A 23137-nucleotide genomic window follows, 5' to 3' on the forward strand; every position below is an offset into this window, starting at 1 on the left:
ATTTCCTTTCTTCTGTCTCCCTCCCTTCTTAATGAGTGAAGTGACATTTGTAATTTTCCAGTCCTCTGGAACTATTCCAGAATCTAGTGATTCATGAAAGATTATTACTAATGCATCCACAATCTCATCAACTACCTCTTTCAGAACCTTGGAGTGTAGTTTATCTGGTCCAGGTGATTTATCTACCTTCAGACCTTTCAGGTTTCCAAGCACTCTACTCATTAGTAATAGCAGCTATATTCACCTCTGCCCCTGGCACTCTCACATTTCTGGCATACTGCTTAGTCTGATGCCATTTACTCTTTATATATCTGAAAAAAACTTTTGATATTCTCTTTCATATTATTGGGTAGCTCACCTTCATACTTCATGTTTTCTCTATTTACATCTTTTAAGTTGCCATCTGTGATTTAAAATGTTTCCCAAACCTTTAACTCCACAGTATTATTTGCTATATTTTATGTCCTCTTGTTTGCTTTTATGCTGCCTTTGACTTTATCAGCCACAGTTGTGTCATCCCCCCTTTAGAATGCTTTTTCGTCTTTGGGATATATCTATCCTGAGCACTCTGAATTGTTCCCACAAACTCTAGGTATTGCTCTTCTGCCATAATGCCAGCTAGTGCCCCCTTCCAATTATGTTTGGCCAGCTCCTCTTTCATGCCACTGTAATTCTCTACTCCACTGTAATACTGATACATCTGATTTTAGCTTTTTCTTCTCAAACTGCAGGATGAATCCTAGCATATAATGATTGCTGCCTCCTAAGAGTTCCTTTACCTTAAGTTCCCTAATCAAATCTGGGTCATTACATAACCCAATCTAGAACTGCTATTCCCCTCATGGGCTCAACCACAAGCTGTTCTAAAAAGCCAACTCACAGACATTATACAATTCCCCCACTTGGGATCCAGCACCAACCTGACTTTCCCAATCTACCTGCATATTGAAATCCCCCATGACTATCACAACATTTCCCTCTTTATATGCCTTTCCTATCTCCCATTGTAATTTGTAGCCTACATCCTGGCTACTGTCCAGAGTCCTGTTTTTAACTCCAATCGAGGTATTTTTAACCTTGCAGTTTCTGAAATCTATCCACAAGGATTCTACATCTTCTGATTGCACAGCTCTTTCCAAGAATTTCAATTAATTTTGTTACCAACAGAGCCACTCCACCCTCTCTGCCTACAAGCCTGTCATTTTGATACAATGTGTATCCTTGGATGTTAAGCTCCCAACTATGAACTTTTTTTTAGATTATGAGAACACTCAGTCCTTATATTGCCATTTAGAAATGCATACATGCATTAAGAAATGATAAAATGTTTCTCTGGAGTGATATCACAGAAAACAGGACAAACCAAAGACTAACACTGACAGAACCACATAATTATAACATATAGTTTCAGCAATGCAGAGCAATACCATAATTTGATGAAGAACAAAGCATAGGCACAGTAAAAAAAGTCTCAAAGTCCCCGAGTCGATTGACTCCCGAGTCCCCGATAGCAGGCAGCAAAAGGGAGAAACTCCCTGCCATAAACCTCCAGGCACCGTCAACTTGCTGTTGCCTTGGAAAAAGCTGACCACAGCCAACACTGAGTCCGTCTGTCCGTCCAAAAACTTCGAACCTCCAACCAGCCCTTCTGATACAGCCTCCCGAGCGCCATCTCTGCTGAGCGCCTTCAACTTAGCCCCGGCAGCAGAAACAAGCAAAGCCGAGGATTCGGGGCCTTCTGCTCTGGAGATTCTGGTTACCACACAGTAACAGCAGCAGCGAAGCAGGCATTTCAGAAGTTTTCCAGATGTTCCTCCATACTCTCACATCCATCTCCATCAAATCAGGATTGTGCACGGTCCCCTACTTGACAAATTGCAGATATCATTCACCGGAGAGGCCGCGTGCACTGCCATCACGTCGCCATCTTCTCCTTTTTCAGCCATGACTCAGTGATACCCACAACGTCATACTTGCTCATCTCTAACTGCACTACAAGATCATTTATCTTAACATGGGTTACAGATCTTTTCAAACACGTTGTTTGTAAATAGAATTCTAAAATATATTCCTTCTTTAAGAATATGATTCTTCTTATGTTCCAAAACCTTTTCAAAGCTTAGCAAGTTGCATATTCAACTTATTGAGAACATTTACCCAATATAGATTTTGGTGATTATTAATCAAAATAGAAAGGATCTAGTAGGTATGCTTAATTTATGGGCTCAAGCTACTGAACAGCAGCAAAGCAGGCTGGGGAACTGCAGGTCAGTAAGCCTGATGTTAGTGGTGGACAAGTTACATAAGGGGATTCGGAGGGACAAGGTCTATCTGCATTTATATGTACAAGGACTGATAAGGGATAATCAGCACGGGGGAAATCATGTCTCACAAATCTGTTAAGAGTTTTTTGAAGAAGTCACCCAGAAGATTAATGAGGGCAGGGCAATAGACAAGGTCCAGCATAGAAGATTACTGTAGATGGGAGCCAGGGAGCTAGTTAAATTGATATATAATTGGCATGATCAAAGGAAGCAGAGAGTAATGCATTTTTGGACTGAAAGTCTGTGACTGTAGGTGTGTTTCACAGGGATCGTTGCTGACCCCATTGTTGTTCATTATTTATATAAATGATTTGGATAAAGATGTACAAGACATGGTTAGTAGGTCGGTTGATGACACTTAAATAGGTGGTATAGTGAACAGTGAAGAAGATTATCTAAGATCACAATGGTATCTTGATGAATCATGAAAGGGATCAGATTTCTGAACTTCATTGAAGACTGTGTTTGATCAACCAGACACATCAGTCAAATGCACTTTCAAATGGAAAAGGACCTGCTCAATTGACACATATTAATACATTGTCAAACAGTGCTTTGGAGAGAACGCTGTGCACAAACTGGCAGCCATATATTATACAATATTGACTACAATTCTAAGAGTAATTTATTGTCTATGAGTCTTACTTTTTCTTTGTATTATGGGTAATCCAACTTACCTGTTCAAGTTCCTCAAAGTTCCTAATAGTGTGATTTTCTCATGTCAGTCCAATGAGATTCTGATAATTAGGAGTTACTAATAATTAATATTACACTGGAAATAGAAGAACAGTTGGAGCAATAGCTTAAACTGAAAAGTTCAAGCTTTCCTCTTTGTAAATATGATTCAATACAAGGTGAGGCAACCACCTCCTCTCCTGTTCTTTTATTTATTTCCTTCTCCTCTTTTGCTTAGTGTGAGACTCCAGGCTTTGGTCGTTGAACTTGATTAACAATATGTAAAATAGATAGATAGATACTTTATTGATCTCAAAGTGTCACAGTAGCATTACAACCACACAGATATACAAATATTAGAAGAGAAATATGGAAGAATAATAGAAGTTGCCTTAAAACTAATGTGTAGAAGATTTACAAGTCAAAGATTACAAGATTTCCAAGTTCACACTAATAAGATGGTAGTGCAAGAATTACCATAATATTATACAGAAATGGGTGCACATTCACATTGTCCAGATAATAAGTGATGGTAGTATTACAAAAGGTATCCGCAATAGCAGGGCATGGTAAACAGAGTCAAACAGAACTGAGGAACATCAATTACAGTCCAGAGTGTCATGGATGTCACTTGCAGATGAATTTATAATAGATTGTAAATTGATAATAGATTCCAAGTAGTTAGTCATTTGTTCATGTGCCTACTAAATTACCCAAGCCTGCCACCGTCTATGTCAAACTAATAAAAAGCAAAACATTTGCCTATGAAAATCCATTGCCTCACCCATTTTTCCAATTGCTTAAGGACTAGATATCCAGGGACTCTTTCAGAAAATATCAAGGTCAACAAATTATAACAGACCCAATGAATCTAGGGAACAAAATTCATCAGTGTGCAATTCCAGCTGTTAATGTAAGACAGCTTCATATCTTGATCATGTCTGCAATTTTAATGCATTTCATTCTTATGATTAATAGTAATTACTCAGAGTACTCGTTAATTGATAATGACCTTCCCCATCTGTTCAGCTATGCTGAAATCATGTTGACATCTTGAACAAAATTATTCTAAAGCTAAGAGGCGTGGTGAAATTGCAAAGTCTGATTTGTTTTAGTGTGTACAGCGTCTTGTAAAAGTATTCAGCCCCCAACCCTTTGTTCACATAAATAAGTATTACAACCATGGATTTTGATCAATTTAACTGAGAATTTTTATTTACGAATTACGTGCCCTGTTTATCATATCACTGTTTAGCCCCAAAACAGGGAAAATTGTAAAGTATGAAAAACTAAAAATTCAAAACCAAAAATATCAGCAGTTGAAAATTATTCATCCCCCCTTTGCTCAGTATTGAGCTGAACCAGCTCTCACAGCTGATGTGTGTTGCTATTACAGCCAGTAGTCTTTTTGGGCAAGTCTCTATTAGATTTGTGCAACTTGATGGAACAAAATTTGCTCATTCCCCTTGCAAAATTGCTAAAGCTGTTCCAGGTTAATTGAGGAGTAGTTGTGGCCAGCAGTTTTGAGGTCTTGCCAGAGATGTTCAATCGGGTTAAGGTCGGGACTCTAACTGGGCCACTCAAGGACACTAATTTTCTTCATTTGAAGCCACTCCATGGTTGCTCTGGCATTGTGCTTTGGGTCGTTGTCCTGCTGAAAGACCAACTTCTTCCCTAGTTTAATCTTTCCAGCAGAGGCTAGCAGATTTTTATCCTAGATCTCTCTGCATTTAGCAGTATTCACCTGCCCATCAATCCTTACCAGATTTCCAGTCCCCACTCTGAAAGATATCCCCATAGTATGATGCTACATCCACCATACTTTACATTAGGGATGGTATTATCTGGCTGATGCATAGTATTAGATTTGCGCCACATGTACTGTTTTGTGTTGAAGTCAAAAAGTTCCAGTTCAGTCTCAACCAACCAAGACCTTCTTGCACATCTTTAGTTTCTTCTAAGTGACACTTTACAAAATCTTTACTAGTCATAGTCATACTTTATTGATCCTGGGGGAAATTGGATTTCGTTACAGTTGCACCATAAATAATAAATAGTAATAGAAATAGTAATAGTAATATTACTATTAGTAAATAGTACATAGTAATAGTCATAGAAATAATAAATAGTAATAGAATAGTAATAGAAAATAGTAATAAATAGTTAAATAGTGATATGTAAATTATGCCAGTAAATTATGAAATAAGTCCAGGACCAGCCTATCGGCTCAGGGTGTCTAACCCTCCAAGGGAGGAGTTGTAAAGTTTGATGACCACAGGCGGGAATGACTTCCTATGACGCTCTGTGCTGCATCTCGGAGGAATGAGTCTCCGGCTGAATGTACTCCTGTGCCCACCCAGTACATTATGTAGTGGATGGGAGACATTGACCACAATGGCATGCAACTTAGACAGCATCCTCTTTTCAGACACAACCGTGAGAGAGTCCAGTTCCATCCCTACAACATCACTGGCCTTACGAATGAGTTTGTTGATTCTGTTGGTGTCTGCTTCCCTCAGCCTGCTGCCCCAGCACACAACAGCAAACATGATAGCACTGGCCACCACGGACTTGTAGAACATCCTCAGCATCGTCCGGCAGATGTTAAAGGACCTCAGTCTCCTCAGGAAATAGAGATAGCTCTGACCCTTCTTGTAGACAGCCTCAGTGTTCTTAGATCAGTCCAGTTTATTGTCAAGCAAGGATATGCATTTTTTTTTAGCTGGGGCTTCTTCCTTGCCATTCTTCCATAAATACCCTTTTTGTGCAAAGCCTTAGAGTGTAGCGCATGAACTTCAACTCCACTTGCAGCCATTGACTTCTGCAGCTCACTCAAAGTGACTGTTGACGTCACAGTAGCCTCCCTTATAAGTGCCATACCTCTCTGGTGACAAAGTTTAGAAGGGTGGCCTGACCTAGGCAGTGTGGCTGTGGTTTCATATTTTTACCATTTTTTCATGATGGACTGCACTGAGTTCTGATACATGTTCAATGCCTTTAAGCTGGTCTCGTACCACTTCCCAAATTTGTGCTTCTTTATTATCATTTCCCTGACTTGCCTTGAATGCTCTTTTGACTTCATTTTGGTTTAGTCTATTGAAAATCTACCATACTGTTGGACCTCACAGAGAGAAGGGGTATTTATTCTTACAAATTCACTGAAAACAGATGATCCTTCAATCCTTCTATATCAACAAATTTGGTGAGTTAGTAAGGTAATATTTAGTATTGCACTTGAGGAAAGTTAGCATAGTAATTACAAAGGGGATAAATATTGTTTCAGCCTCACAATTTTGTTTTTCAATTTTTTGTAAATTGCAGGTTTTGGAATTTTTCTTTTGATTTGACATGATGTACAATGTTTTGTAGGAAAGCTCAAAAAATCCTACTTCAATATAATTTAAGTTTAGAATATGAGTCAATAAAATGTGAAAATAGTTGTGGGGGCTGAGTACTTTTTCAAGGCACTCTGACTGGAACGATACGTTCAAATTAATAATATACTCTTTCAAAATTGAATGAATTTGTTTTCAGAAACATTTGTTAATTACATATTGTTATTTATTTAGAGATGCAGCTGGGAACAGACTCTTCCAGTCCAACAATCCACAACACCCAGCAGCCAATTATTCCAGGACAATTTACAATAACCAATTAACCTACTAGTCAATACATCTTTGGACTAAGGGAGGAAACTGGAACACCCAGAGAAAACCCACAGAGTTCATGGGGAGGACATATAAATTCTTTACAGATGCATCAGAATTGAACACTGAACTTCGGAACTGCCCCAAGCTGTAGTATCTTTGCACTAACCACTATGCAACTTTATATATAATATATATTTTATCACATAGAGGATCTATCCCGCAATCAGCACATAACTACAGTTACAAAGAAGGCACGGCAGTGCCTCTATTTTCTTAGACATTTGCACAAATCCGGCATGTTATTTAAAACATTGACAAACTTGTATAGATGCACAGTGTAGAGTATCCTGACTGGTTGTATCACAGCCTGGTATGAAACATCAATGCCCATGAACAGAAAAGCCTACAAAGAAGTAGTGGATACAGCCCAGTCCATCTCAGGAAAAGCCCAAAGAGGGCTCCAAAGATACGTGATCCCCTAAGAGAAAAGAACATTCTTTGCCTGTCGACTACAACTCTAAACCGTAGAATTCAATGCCTAAAACTATAAGTGATACAGACTCAGTGACACTTTTAAACATCAGTTCAAAACCTATTTATTTAAGCTTGCTTTTAACTAATATCTTCTTGTCTTTTATTTTCATGTTTATTTTTATTTTTTTAATTTTATTTTCATGTTTGCACTTTATCACATTGTAAAGCACTTTGAACTACACTGCCTATATAAAAAGTGCTCTTTAACTAAGTTATGATTATTATAATGGGCAAGCCACATCATTTGCATGCCCAGCATCTGTCACGGTCCCAATCGGTTATTCTCTGGTTCCCTTTAAATTTCCTTTGTGTCACGATCGGGACCGTTGACTCCTTGTTTTCCTTTAATTCATTGTTTCCCCGTGTTTCTTAGGCTCTGTAATTAAAGGCACTTGATTCTCAACTGAGCAGTCAGTGTATAGTGTCGGGCTTACAGCTGCTCGGCGCTAGACCGTCACCTCACGTCACCAAACCAAGTGCCAGCAAGTCACCTTGCCGGAGTGCGACAAGTTACATCGCCGGAGCAAGACTAGTCTCCTCTCCGAAGCGAGGGCCAGTAAGTCACCTCTCCTCGCCGGAGCGAGCCCGTCAAGTTACCATGCCTGAGCGACCCTGCTACGCTAACTCGCCAGTGCGGGTCCGTCAAGTTAACCCGTCGGAGCGAGTCAAGAGCCGTTGTCTGTAGTTCCAGGGCTGCGTCGAGCGCTCGCCGCTACTTGGAGCCACTTCACGACAAGATAAAGAACTGTCTATTGTAGTATGGTTTTGTCTCTTTGTGTCCTCGCCTCCGCTGGGTAGGTCTGGCCATTTGCTGCTACCCTGAGTTGGAAACTGTCTCATGTCCTCGCCTCTGCTGGGTAGATCAGCCATTTGCTACTATCCTGAGTTGGGAACTCTCTCTTTGTGTCCTCGCCTCCGCTGGGTAGGTCCGGCTGGTTGCCACTACCCTAAGTGGGGAACTGTCTCTTCATGTTCTGTGTTCTGTGTTCTGTGTTCTGTATCCAAGGAAGAGTCCCGGCTCTGTGCCCTGCGTCCAAGGAGAGTCTCGGCTCTGTGTCCTGTATCCAAGGAAGAGTCCCGGCTCTGTGTCCTGTGTCCAAGGAGGAGTCCCGGCTCTGTGTCCTGTGTCCAAAAAGAGTCCCGGTTCTGTGTCCTGCGTCAAAAAGGGTCCCGGTTCTGTGTCCTGTATCCAAGGGAGAGTCCCGGCTCTGTGTTCCGATGTCCCAAGTACCAAGTCCAGCCTCCGATGTTCCGAATTCCAAGTTGAGGCTCCGATGTTCCAAGTTCCAAGTCCCAGTCCAAGTCCCGAGTTCCCAGACCAAGCCCAAACCCAAGTCCAAGTCCGGGTCCCAAGTTCCCAGGCCAAGCCCAGGCCCTGAGTCCCAGTCTAAGTCCAGGGTCCAAGCCCAACTCCAGCCAGGCATATTCCCGCTTCAGCCTCATTCACTCCTTGATGTCTCTCTGTACAATCTTTGTTTCTCTGCTTTACCAGTTGTGGTTCATCCATCGTCGTCGATGAAGACCTCAACACCATTAGTCACATTGAGACTGGATGCGGTGTGTCCAAAGATGACTGGTCAGGCCAATTCAGGCACGGAATGTCCTGGCACATGTTGGGCAGACATGTGTAGGTACTGCAGTTTTTGCGCAGGTGGCTCTGGACTTGCGCAGTTTGTGCTTATGTTGTGCTTCAGCAATGCGCCTTGCTTCGAAAGCTTGACAGGCCTTGTGGATGAGGCCACGCCAGGTAGGGCCGTTTTGTGCCAGCATTTCCCAAGAGGTCATGTCTATGTCAAATGACTTCAGGGAGGCCTTTAGTGGGTCTTTGTAACATTTCTTCTGTCCTCCATGCGAGCATCTCCAAGCAGAGAGTTCCCCAAAAAGGAGCTGCTTGGGTAGGCACTCATCCGACATGCGGATGACATGATCTGCCCACCGGGTCTGTGCTCTCATCAGCAGTGTGTATGTGGACTGATGGCAGACTTGCTCTAGAGGGGAGTTCAGTGTCTGATACTTTACTTTGCCATCTGATGCCTAATATTCTGCAAAGACAAGTCATGTGGAAATGGTGAGCTGTCTTGCATGTCTTCCATACACAGTCCACATTTCACAGGCATACAGGAGGGTAGTGAGTACCACAGCTCTGTAGACCTTCAGTTTTGTTGCTGCACTGATTCCACAGCCTTCCCATACAGTGGAGCGCAGTCTACCGAAAGCAGAACTTGCCTTTGCTATTCTGCAGTTAATTTCTGTATCAATAGTCACTGCTCAGGAGAGGGTGCTGCCAAGGTAAGTAAACTGGTCCACTGCCTGTAGTTTCTGTCCTTTGATTGTTATTTTGAGTTCTGTGTATGGTGCATGAGGAGCAGGCTGGTGCATGACTTTGGTCTTTTTGATGTTGATGGTGAGTCCAAAGTTGTCACAAGCCGTGGAGAATTTGTCCATATTGACTTGCATCCCTGGCTCCGAGCCAGCATACAGGGCACAGTCATTGGCAAAGAGTAAGTCTCTCAGAACAGTCTCCTTCACTTTGGTAATAGCTTGAAGTCTCCTCAGGTTGAAGAGCTTCCTATCCACTCTGTTCTTGAGGCTGATTCCAGCATCACTGTCCTGGAAGGCATTATTCAGCATGGCAGTAAACATCATGCTGAACAGTGTGGGTGTGAGCACACAGCCCTGTTTGACACTATTGGTGACTGGGAATGCCTCAGAGGATTCTCCGCCATCCAGCACTCTGGCCATCATGGAACTGGCGTACCATCTAAATGAATTTGGCAGGGCAGCCGAACTTTGACATGATCCTTCGGAGGTCTTGACTATTAATAAACTCCATTTTTGTTAATGCTACAAAATGTGTTTGTGTCCTGAATTTGGGTCCACCTGTGCTCCGCACTTGTGACAGAACGGTCTAGCCAAACATGGACCCAGCAGAGACAACCTCTGTTTTCTAAACTCTCGTTAGCCAGAATCCCTTACTGGAATCCCACCCAGAGCGCAACTTATAGAATTCAAGAAAGTGACTCAAAGTTCCCAGGTATCAGTTTAGGAAAAATTGTGTAATTACAGCAACAGTCACAAAAGGTCAATGTGCTGTTAGCCCGTTTTCCCCACTGGCCAAAACCCCCTCCACCCACCCGGGTCATCGATAATGCGGGCAAATCCGTTAGTTCGCCTGGAGGCTCCCATTGAGGGCAGGGTTACTGTCACAGTCCCGATCGGTTATTCCCTGGTTCCCTTTAAGTTACCCTTGTGTCACAATCATGACAATTGACTCCTTTTTTCCTTTATTTCATTGTTTCTCCGTATTTCTTGGGCTCTGTAATTAAAGGCACTTGATTCTCAGCTGAACGGTCAATGTATAGTGTCAGGCTTACAACTGCTTGGCGCTAGACCATCACCTCACGTCACCAAAGCAAGTGCGAGCAAGTCACCTTGCCGGAGTGAGACAAGTTACATCACCGGAGCAAATCTAGTCTCCTCTCCAAAGCGAGGGCCAGTAAGTCGCCTCTCCTCGCCGGAGCGAGCCCGTCAAGTTACCGCGCCTGAGCGACCCTGCTACGCTAACTCACCGGTGCGGGTCTGTCAAGTTAACCTGTCGGAGTGAGTCAAGAGCCGCTGCCGGTAGTTCTGGGGCCAAGTCGAGAGCTCGCCGCTACTTGGAGCCACTTCACGCCAAGATAAAGAACTGTCTATCGTTGTGTGGTTTTGTCTCTTGGTATGCTCACCTCCGCTGGGCAGGTCTGGGCGTTTGCCACTACCATGAGTTGGAAACTGTCTCTTTGTGTCCTCGCCTCTGCTGGGTAGGTCTGGCTGTTTGCCGCTGCCCTGAGTGGAGAACTGTCTCTTCCTGGTCTGTGTTCTTTGTCTCTGTATCCAAGGAAGAGCCCCTGCTCTGTGTCCTACGTCCAAGAAGAGTCCCAGCTCTGTGTTCTGTGTCCAAGAAGAGTCCCGGCTCTGTGTCCTGTATCCAAGGAAGAGTCCTGGCTCTGTGTTCCGATGTCTCAATTTCCAAGTCCAGGCTCTGATGTTCCGAGTTCCAAGTCCAGGCTCCGATGTTCCGAGTTCCAAGTCCAGGCTCCAGTGTTCCGAGTTCCAAGTCCCAGTTCAAGTTCAAGTCCGGGTCCCGAGTTCCCAGGCCAAGCCCAAGTCCAAGTCCGGGTCCTGAGTTCCGAGTTCCCAGGCCAAGCCCAAGTCCAAGTCCGGGTCCCGAGTTCCCAGGCCAAGCCCAAGTCCAACTCCGGGTCCCGAATTCCCAGTCCAAGCCCAAGTCCAAGTCCAGGTCCCGAGTCCCAGGCCAAGCCCAGTCTCTAAGTCCAGGGTCCGATGCCAACTCCAGCCATGCATATTCCCGCTTCCGCTTCATTTACTCCTTGATGTCTCTCTGTACAATCCTTGCTTCCCTCTTTCCTAGTAACCATTAATATTTTGTTAACGCTACAAAAAGTGTTGGTGTCCTGCATTTGGGTCCACCCGTGCTCCGTACTTGTGACAACTTCAGGCTACCAAACAGACACTTGAGCACCGTCACAACAAGAGATTAACTAAGTACGCTGAGGAAATGATTCAAGTGTTCTCAGAGCTTCCTTGGAAATATGCACTGTGAAACTCTGGCCCATGACCACTCAAAATAGAGGAGTATTCAGGATGGCATTGAGTCCACATGACAAGAATATACACAGAGTGTATCACTTCCCGAACTACCCATCAACCCTTCCTGTCGAGCATCTCTTGAGTCCCTGCTTTTGTATTCTATGCCTTGCTGATAAAGCAAATATTCCTTCATTGCTTCTTAATTACCTTAGCCACATGTACTCCAAACTAATCCTGCTCCTTTACACTATTTACTTCCCTGGCTTGGTTGCGCTCTTCCCAACAATTAATAAACTGATTAATTACAAAAGACCAAATCATTCCAAGGGAGGTACTGACATTGGTTAAAACAGTAGCAGTTTAGTCAAGTCTCTCAGAGTTGCTTTGCAGACAGCTCCAGCTCCCAGCTGGCATGAGGGTCCCAAAGTCTGAGATGCATTTCATCTCTGTACCACCCACTCACTGCCTGAGCTTTTAACAACACCCAAGTGACTGCTCACCTCTTGGGTGCCATTTTGCATGAGGCAACCAGCAGTCCTTCTCTATCTTTCCAAAACCCTTTATGTGTCTGCGTGAGACCCAATGCCGCCTGCAAGCACTTATATTTATGCTCGTTCACAGTGCCCATTATCTTGCTTTCCTTGTTGACATGCAGTCCTGCCTGGTTGGATTTTCATCACCTTGAAACATATTGCTAATCAGGATACTGGAAAGTCAATGGAAATAAGCTCATTTGAGGGGTCTTTCCTTCCCCCTAAACCCACAATCAATTCAGATGACTTTAGCAATATGCCGGGTCTTCAGGTGTTGATAATGTGGGGGTTAGGTTCCTAAATCAATCATGATTAGGACTTTATTCCCTAGAGTGTAGGAGAATGGGGAGACAGTTGATAAAGGTACACAAAATTATGAAGGGTACAGATAGGGTAAATGTAAGCAGGCATTTTTCACTGTGGTTGGATAAGACTAGAACTAAAGGTAAAGGTGAAAGGTGAATGTTTAAGGGGAACATGAGTAAGAGCTTCTTCACTCAGAGCGAGGTGAGGGTGTGGAATGAGCTGCCAGTGGAAGTAGAGGATGCAGGTTTGACTTCAACGTTTAAGAGAAATTTCAAAAGGTACATGGTTGGTATGGGTATGGAGGGTTATGGTCCAGGTGCAAATTATGGGACTGGCAGAACAATAGTTAGGCATGGACTAGATAGTCCATAGAGCCTGTTTCTCTGCTGTAGAGTTCTATGACTTTATGACCCAGGCGCTGTGACTTCCCCATTAGGTTCTTCCCCCGCCCCCCACCACCAACAGTATCTAAAGTGGTATACTTATTATTGAGGGGAATGGTCATTAGGGTGCTCTGCACAAACTGTCTATTCTTTTTCTGTCTCCTGACAGTCACCCAGGTATCTGCCTTCTACAACTCAGGTGTTACTATCTCCCTGTAGCTCCTATCTATCACCTTTCATTCTCACACATGAGCCCAAGGTCATCCAGCTGCAGCTCCAGTTCCTTAACACAGTCTCTAAGGAACTGCACTTTATACAGATGCGGTTATCAGGGAGACTGGAGGTCTTTCAAAGTTCCCACATCTTATACGAAGAACATATCTGGACCCATTCTCACGACACAACTATGTACTAATAGACAAAGAAAGAAAATAAAACTTTATTCAGAGCCTATGCCTGTTCTCGCTGAAGTTCCTTGAGCCAAAGCTGGACCACTCTAACACTGTCCACTCCAACAATAGCCACTCTGTTAATACCTTGCTTCTTTTTATCTGCCATACTGAATGCCTAAGAAATCATTATGATTGCAGCCTGTCAAACATTCTGAAAGGCCCCGAGCTCTTTTTAAGCTTCATATTGCCTGCCAAACTGCTTGTGACTTGCCTACTGAAAAAAATCTAATGTATTTCTTTCCAATAAATGGTAGCAGTATATTACCAGTGGTCCTCACAGAAACAGCTTCTATTCTGTATATCGTTCAATGTAGTAAAATATTCTGTGCTCTAAAGACTAATCAGCATCTCGAAAGGTAAAATACGATACAACAATTAGTCGGTAATGCTAGCTAGTGGGGTGGGAGAAGAACACAGTGCAAGAATGGCAGACCATCCCATCTGGGCAACAAATTCACTCGCCAGATGGAGATTAGAGCATATTATTTTCCTAGCCTCAGCTGTGGTCTTAGAGTCGACTCTGCAGTGACAACATTAGTGCTGACCTGGTGCTTTAGATATCAAGTGGTTGTGGGCAAGATTCTTCCAGTTTTCAGTGGGAATACAGGATTTCTTGAGAAGTGGCTTGAAGGTTTTGCTGAATTGGAATTCTGGCTTTCCACGACTCAAGGCCCAATAAAGACCTTGGTTTTACACCTTAGTTTTCGGCTTCTGCTGATGTGTCCTCATACTCATATTGTTGTTACTCCAGTTCCAGATGCTTAATGCAATATTGTTTCCATGTCCATCCCAGTAGGTAATTTCTCCATCATCCACCCCACTGCTTTCTGTTTGGGAGACAGTAACTAGAGGGGTGCTGCAAGGATCAGTTGGAGCCAGTCTTTCACAATTTCTGGCAATAAGGAGGCATGATATGCCATGCCTGATTGCGAGATTTTGAGGAGAATCTAGGGAAGCCTCAGCTGAATAAAGATAGGCTAAGTGAATGGGCAAGGCTGTGCCTGTGGACTACAATACAGAGAAGTGAGAGGTCGTCCATTTTGTCAGAAAAATAGTAGAACATATTTTTAATATGGCAAGGTGTTGAAACGTAGTGAAATTCAGACAACCTAAGTGTCCTTTTATATCATTCACTGAAAGAATATAATACAGGTACAACAAGCAATTAGGAAAGTAATTGGTGTGTTGGACTTTATTACAAAAATATTTGTACACCATAGTAGAGATGTCTTACTGTAATTATATAGGGGCTAGCTGAAACTACTTATCAATGTTATCTCCCTAAGAATGGATATAGAGGGAGTGCAGCATGGAGGGGTTGCCCAGGTGGCCAGTTGTCCAATGAATGAAAGTAGTCAGACTGGGTTTAAAAGAATAAGATGTGATCTCATTATTTCATTGACACATACAAAATTCTCGGGTCGCTATCACAGCCATTCAAGACTAAGCTTAGAAAGAGATGTTTCATCCAGAAGATGATGAATCTTTGGAATTCTCATAGCTTAGTAAATTGTGAAGGATAGCTCACTGAATATATCCCAGACTGAGATTGAGAGAATTTTTCTCTGTACGAGGGAATCAAGCAGGTACCACCGGATGAGTTGCCTATTCCTGCTTCTGCTTTTCTCTTTCTGAATTTGGTCACTGACCTTATGTTCCTCCCTATGACCGCTTTCCTCTCCAAAAATTCTTGAATCACTTTCCCAGCTCCTGAGTTCTTTTTCTGTATGACTGTCATCGACATCTTTGATCATTTTCTTTCCCTTGATGTTCCAGTTCCCTTCAATTTCTCTCCCTCTTCACTCAAACCCTCATGTTCACCAAACACTCCTCTCTCTTTTCCCTCCAGGCTGTATAGACAAAAAATACTTCAAAATTTTGACTGTTTGTGGTACCTGCAGGCTATAAAAGATGGTTAATATGTGGTGTATTCTGCATCTTTAATTGAAACCAATGATGTCAGCACACCCATTTACTTTATGGGTGTTTGCAAGAGTTCCTGCTCAGGATACGAGCGAAGGCCAACGGCAGATCCGGCAAGTTCAGTAACTGAACTTATGACGGAGAAGGCAGATGAGCTACAACCTCAAATGACAATGGCTACAGTATAGGCAGATGAGCATTTGGGAAGAGAAATGGCGATTTCTTCAGTTCGCCCAACGGAAGGCAATAGCAAACCACCATCGTTAGATACTAGGTTTCGTAGAATCTATTTGCTAAGAAAACCATGGTCAAACTCACAAAATGTATCGCACAACAACAGCGTCAAGAGGATCTTCAAGACAATTCTAAAGATGCTTCACTCGGTAGGGTTGATTCTGGGCAGCAGGGGATCCCCAACCATCATCAAGCTACTGCTCATAAAATTCAAGTAACACAAAAGAAAATTATTGCCACTTGGAATGTAAGAACCCTATATCAAGCAGGAATATTGGACAATGTAATAAATGAAATGGAAAGACTAAAAATTGACATCATGGGAATTAGTGAAGTTCGTTGGGCAGGTACTGGAACATGACAGAATAGAAATAAAATACTAATTTATTCTTATGGCACATCCCATACTAATGGAGTAGGAATTCTTATGGATGAAAACATGGCAAAAAGTGTTTTAGTACATTGGGCAATATCAGAAAGAGTGCTCCTTGTTGGATTCAGAGGACAACCATTTCAGTTAGCAATTATACAGGTATATGCACCAACAACAGATGGAACAAATGAGGATAGAGATAAATTCTATGAAGAGCTTGAACAAGCAAAGAATGGATGCAAATCTCAAGATATTGTTATTGTCATAGGATATCTAAATGCTAAAGTAGGACAAGGTGCTGATGGAAATACCATAGGAAAATTTGGACTAGGGGAAAGAAATGAAAGAGGCGAGAAATGGGTAGAATGGTGCAAGATGAGTAATCAGGTCATTATGAATACCTACGTTAAAAACCATCCAAGACGCCTGTAGATCTGGAAAGGTCCAGGTGATAGCACCAGAAATCAAATTGACTTTATTACTATAAACCAAAGATTTAGAAACTTAGTGACTCAATGCAAAACATATCCAGGTGCAGACTGTAATAGTGACCATAACCCAGTAGTATGTCATGTAAAAGTAAAACTTAAAAAACTAAAGAAGCAAAAACCTGAACAATCCCTTGACTAATCACAATTAATTAAAGAAGAAAACTTAAGACAAAAATTTACAATTGAAGTCAGGAATAAATTTCAAAGTCTAGAAATAGAATCTGTTGAAGATCATAGCAATCATGTAGAAATGAAGTTTAATAAATAAGTAAATCAATTACAGTATATGTATATTCAATAGATTAAAAACATGCAAAAAACAGAAATACTGTATATTAAAAATAGTGAGGTAGTGCCCAAGGGTTCAATGTCCATTTAGGAATCAGATGGCACAGGGGAAGAAGCTGTTCCTGAATCGCTGAGTGTGTGCCTTCAGGCTTCTGTACCTCCTGATGGTAACAGTGAGAAAACAGCATGCCCTGGGTGCTGGAGGCCCTTAATAAGGGACGCTGCCTTTCAGAGACACCGCTCCCTGAAGATGTCCTGGATACTTTGTAGGCTAATACCCAAGATGGAGCTGACGAGATTTACAACCCTCTGCAGCTTCTTTTGGTCCTGTGCAGTAGCCCCTCCATACCAGACGGTGATGCAGCCTGTCAGAATGCTCTCCATGGTACAGCTATAGAAGTTTTTGAGTGTATTTGTTGACATGCCAAACTCCTAATGAAGTAGAGCCGCTATCTTGCCTTCTTTATAACGACATCGATATGTTGGGAGAGATACCCAGGAACTTGAAACTGCTCACTTTCTCCACTTCTGATCCCTCTATGACGATTGGTACGTGTTCCTTTGTCTTATCCTTCCTGAAGGCCACAATCAGCTCTTTTGTCTTTCTGACGTTGAGTGCCAGGTTGTTGCTGCGGCATCACTCCACTAGTTAGCATATCTCACTCCTGTACACCCTCTCGTCACTACCTGAGATTCTACCAACAATGGCTGTATCGTCAGCAAATTTATAGATGGTATTTGAGCTATGCCTAGCCACACAGTCATGTGTCATGTGTATATAGAGAGTAGAGCAGTGGGCTAAGCACACACCCCTGAAGTGTGTCAGTGTTGATCATCAGCGAGGAGAATATGTTATCACCAATCCACACTGACTGTGGTCTTCTGGTTAGGAAGCTGAGGATCCAACTGCAGAGGGAGGTACAGAGGCCCAGGTTATGCAACTTCTAGTCCATGCAGGTTCGGCACGGACTAGAAGGGCCAAGATGGCCTGTTTCTGTGCTGTAATTGTTATATGGTTATATGGTTCTCAATCAGGATTGTGGGAATGATGGTATTAAATACTGAGCTATAGTCGATGAACAGCATCCTGACATAGGTGCTTGTGTTATCCAGGTGGTGTAAAGTCATGTGGAAAGCCACTGAGATTGCATCTGCCGTTGACCTATTATGGCGGTAGGCAAATTACAATGGGTCTAGGTCCTTGCTGAGGCAGCAGTTCAGTCCAGTCATGACCAACCACTCAAAGCATTTCATCACTGTAGACGTGGGTGCTACTGGGCAATAGTCATTAAGGCAGCTCACATTATTCTTCTTAGGCACTGGTATAATCGTTGCCTCTCAAGTGCCAGGGTCAGCAATGTCTCAGATCTGGTTAACAGCATTCTACAGGGGAAGAGTGAACGACCAGAAGTCATGGTACATATTGTTACAATGACATAGGAAGGAAAAGGGAGGGGGTACTGAAGACAGAATGTAGGGAGTTACATAGAAAGCTGAAAAGCAGGACCTTCAGGGTAGCAATTTCTCAATTGCTGCCTGTGTCATGTGCCAGTGAGGGAAAGAATAGGATGAATTGGCAGATGAACGTGTGGCTGAGGAATTGTTGCAGGGGGGTAGGCTTTCAGATTTCTGGATCATTAGGATCTCTTCCGGTGAAGGTATGACCTGTACAAAAAGGATGGGTTACACCTGACCCAAGTGGGACCAGTATCTTTGCTGGTAGGTTTGCTAGAGTTATTGGGGAGGGTTTAAATTAATTTATCAGGGGGAAGAGAAACAGAGTGATAGGGCCGAGGATGGGGCAATTGGTATACAAGTAGATACAGTGTGTAGTGAGACTATGAGGATAGAGAAGAAGATGATAGGGCCAAATTGCAGACAGTGGGATGAGTTGAAAGGTAACATCAGGGTAAAATTGAAAATGGTGATGAATACAAGACTGAAGGTGTTATAGTTTAATAGAAGCAGGATACAGAATAAGGTAGATGATCTTGTAGCACAGTTACAATCCGCAGGTGTGATGTGTGACGAGGGAGTGCTTGTGAAGGATTCCCTAAAGGGTAGCTTGGAGGTTGGGTTGGTAATAAGGAACGCAAATGAAACATCAGCATTCATTTTGAGAGGAATAAAATATCAAAGCACAGATGTAATGCTGAGGCTTTATAAGGAAGTGGTCAGACCACGCTAGGAGTGTCATAAGCAGTTTTTGTGCTCCTTATCTAAGAAAGGATGTACTGGCATTGGATATGGTCCAGTGGAGGTTCACGAGAATGATACTGGGAATAAAAGGGTTAATGTACAAGGAGTGCTTGATAGCTCTGGGCATTTACTCACTGGACATTAGACGGGGATCTCATTGAAATCTATTGAATACTGAAAGGCCTAGATAGAATGGATGTGAAGAGAATGTTTTGGACCGGAGGCACAGTCTCACAATACAGGAACATTCATTTAGAACAGAGATGAGAAGGAATTTCTTTAGCTTGAGGTAGAAAATCTGTGGAATTCATTGCCACAGACATCTGTGTAGGCCAGGTCATAGGACATATATAAAGCAGAAGTTGATAGGTTGTTGATTAGTCAGGGCATGAAAAGTTACAAGGAGAAAACTAGAGAATGGGGTTGAGAGAGATAATAAATCAGCCACAATGAAATAGCCGAGTTGACTTTATGGGCCAAATGGCCTAATTCTGCACTTCTGTCTTATGGTTTTTGATGGTTCAAGGAAATCAGAGTAAGGAAAAAATTACAATTATCACACTAAAGCATAGAAACATTTACTGTTAGCAAAGGCCAGATACCTTTACATATGGGACAAAGAGGATTACCTATGAGAGATCCATTTAAACAATGAACTGAGCAAAAGAGGTTTTCTTCTGCAAAACTAACAGAACCATGCAAGTGGTATGTTTGCATCTGGCCACCAGCAACCAATTTTGTCATTTATGCACAGATTCCTTTGTTAATGCACCAACACTTTATTGTAAGATGAGAACAGGTTCGTGAACTGCACTCTGATAATTGTCACACTTTGTTGGAGCTGAGCGTGAGTTGCAAGAAATCATTGAGAATTAGAATCATTCACCACTAGGTGATGTCCTTCAAAACGAATTAAGTGGATTTTTAAACCCCACCCCCCGGCTGGTTCACATCATGGAGGAACAAGGGAGAGTTTGATCAGGTCTGTGCAAAAGGTCCTTCAACAATTAAGATACAGAATCTTGACAAGTAGGGTCTTATGGAATCTTAAGACATTGCACAGTGATAAGGATCAGTCCATAGGGTCCAAAGCTTGACAGATTAGTTAGAGACTTACCCAGTAGCGGCCCTGGTCCACAGTTATGTCGAAAAGATCTCGTTATTCTGGAACTTCCCAGTAATATTCACTCCTGGGACAACTTAGTCCAAATTTCCTCATACTGAGTGGATTTATACGAAAAGGCCAAGAAATTGCCATGATCATATTCTACCTTTCAATCACCCAACACTGAAAGAAAACATAAACAGAATTAAATTTATTATCACTGAGCTATGCTGTGAATTTTATTGTTTTGTGGCAGCAGTACGTGCATGGCATAAAAATAGCTAAATGAAACAAAACAAACAAATAAATAAATAAATAAATAGTGCAAAAGAGGAATAGCGAGGTAGTGTTCATGAATTCATGGACCACTCAGAAATCTGACGACAGGGAGGAAGAAGCTACCCCTGGAACACTGAATGTGAGATTCGGACTCCTGCATCTCATTCCTGCTGGCAGCAATGAAAAGAGGGCATGGCCCAGATAGTGAGGGTCCTCAATGATGGATGCTACCCTCTTGAGACACTATATTTTGAGGACGTTCTTGATGGTGGGGAAGGTTGTGCCCATGAGAAGGCTGGATGAGTCTACAACACTCTGCAGCCTCTTTCCAAAAGACATATTGTAGGAGCAGAATTAGGCCATTCAGCCCATCAAGCCTGCTCTGCAATTACATCACTGATGATTTATTATCCCTCTCAAACCCATTCTCCTGCCTTCTCCCCATAATCTTTGATACCCTTACTAATCAAGAACCTATCAACCTCTGCTTTAATTATACCCAATGACTTGCACTCCAGAGCTGTCTGTATCAATTAATTCCACAGATTCACTACTGTCTAGCTAAAGAAATTCCTCCTAATTTCTGTTCTAAAGGGACATCCTTCTATTCTGAGGCTGTCCCTCTAGTTCCAGACTCCCTCAGGATAGAAAACATCCTCTGCATGTCTTCCCTATCAAAGCCTTTCAATACATCATTGGTTTCAATGTAATCGCCCCCATTCTTCTAAACTCCAGTGTGTACAGGCCCAGAGCCATTAAATGTTCCTCATACATTAACCTTTACATTCCCAGATCATTGTCGTAAACCTTCTCAGGACCCTCTCCAATGCTAACAGATACTTTCTTGGAAAAGGGGTCCAAAAATGCTCACAGTACAGTCTGACCAATGGCTTATAAAGTCTCAGCACTGCATCCTTGCTTTTATATTTTTATCCTCTCCAAATTAATGTTAGCATCGCATTTACCTTCCTTACCACTGACTCAACCCACAAGTTAACCTTTAGGGAATCCTGCATGAGGACTCCCAAGTTCCTCTGCACCTCTGAAATTCAGAATTCAGTAAATAGACTATGCCTTTATTCCTTCTACCAAAGTACATGACCATACCCTTCCCTACATTATATTCCAACTGCCATTTCTTTGCCCATTCTCCTAATCTGTCCAAGTCCTTCTGCAGTCCAAACTGTTCCTCAACACTACCTGCACCTTCACCTATCTTCGTACTGTATGCAAACTTGGCCACAAAACCATCATTTCCACCATCTAAATCAACGTTCAAAATAAATTTATCATCAATGTGCGTATGTGCTTCCATGTACAACCCTGAGATTTGTTTCCTTGTGGGCATCTTTAATAAATCCAGTACCATAATAAAATGAAAGAAAGATCTCACCCAATAGCGCAAACACGAGGAAACCTGCAGAGGCTGGAATTTCAAGCAACACACATAAAAATGCTGGTGAACGCAGCAGGCCAGGCAACATCTATAGGAAGAGGTACAGTCAACGTTTTGGGCCAAGATTAGTCCTGACGAAGAGTCTCGGCCCGAAACGTCGACTGTACCTCTTCCTATAGATGTTGCCTGGCCTGTTGCATTCACCCAATAGAATGGACCACCAAAATACAATAAATATGCAATGAATATTGATAGAATATAATCACAGAACACTACAGCACAGAAACAGGCCCTTTGACCTATCTAGTCTGTGCCGAAACATTAATCTGCCTAGTTCCATTGACCTGCACCCAGGCCATAATCCTCCAAATCCTTCTTATCCACATACCTATCCAATTTCCCTGAACTAGGCCCAGGTTTAATCCTCTGAGATGTTGATGCCTAGGAACTTGAAAAGGTAGTGACTTTTTGTGTGCAGCTCCCAGGGAATCATCAAGTATTCCTGTTTAGAACAGTTTTAACTAATTAGATTTCCTAGCAGCTGGTTATACCTGGGCCAGCCCAAAACTAGGTATTATAAACTAACGTACAATATAACAATATAATATAAATTGTTCATAAAAAAAACCTTTGTTAATCAGAGGGTGGTGAGAATGCAGAACTCACTTCCTGCTGGAATGGTTGATGCAATTAGTTTAGATGCATTATGTAGTACACATGCCTCCATTTATTCCCTCGTGGAATGTTGCCATCACTGGAGGACCAACATTACTGGTTGTCCAGTTGTCCCTGAGAAAGTGCTGAATTTTTTTAACTGCTTCAATTCTTCACATTAATATAATCCAAAATATTGTTGACAGCACATTTCTTTGATTTAAACTCGGTGATAATTAAGGAGCCAAAATATATGTGTGACTTTGACTGGGAACCTGCATGTGGTGGTTTTATTTACTAAGTGCCATTGTTCCTTTCAGTGTCGGAGACACAAGTTTGGGAATCACTGTGAATGTAGACTGAATAACGAATGGCAACGCATTTCAGAATGGTGCATACCGTACATTAAATGAGCTGCTTTAACCCAGAGCACGCAAGCTGTTGAGCTTTTAAATCAAAAGCCACGTTGACAAAATGAGGGTACGCCTGCTGAGATGAAGCATAAACACAATAGAATGCTTGGAACAAATAGTTAGCAATGGTTGTCCTTAATTGATCCAACAATTGCTGATGAGAAATAAAAATATTCAACTGCAAAAATTACCTTAGGTGTATAAAACATGTGAGGATGTCATAGCATCAGATAGTTCAAACTTCCAGTAATGTTGCCAACTAGAAATGACAACGAAAGTGAACACATATCTACCAGGATAGCCTCTGACCTGACATCATGAATATCAATTTCTCC

General features: G+C 42.3%; 1 long non-coding RNA gene across 1 annotated transcript in view; it reads right to left on the reverse strand.

Annotated features, from left to right (window-relative positions):
- LOC134354885 (uncharacterized) overlaps positions 1–23137 on the reverse strand; it is a 113968-nt gene that overhangs the window by 67990 nt on the left and 22841 nt on the right. Inside the window, exon 3 of the long non-coding RNA XR_010019920.1 lies at positions 20073–20243. This is a non-coding gene — a long non-coding RNA (uncharacterized LOC134354885). The remainder of the gene's footprint in view (positions 1–20072; positions 20244–23137) is intronic.

This window comes from Mobula hypostoma, chromosome 12, assembly GCF_963921235.1.
Source record: "Mobula hypostoma chromosome 12, sMobHyp1.1, whole genome shotgun sequence".
NCBI lineage: Eukaryota > Metazoa > Chordata > Chondrichthyes > Myliobatiformes > Myliobatidae > Mobula > Mobula hypostoma.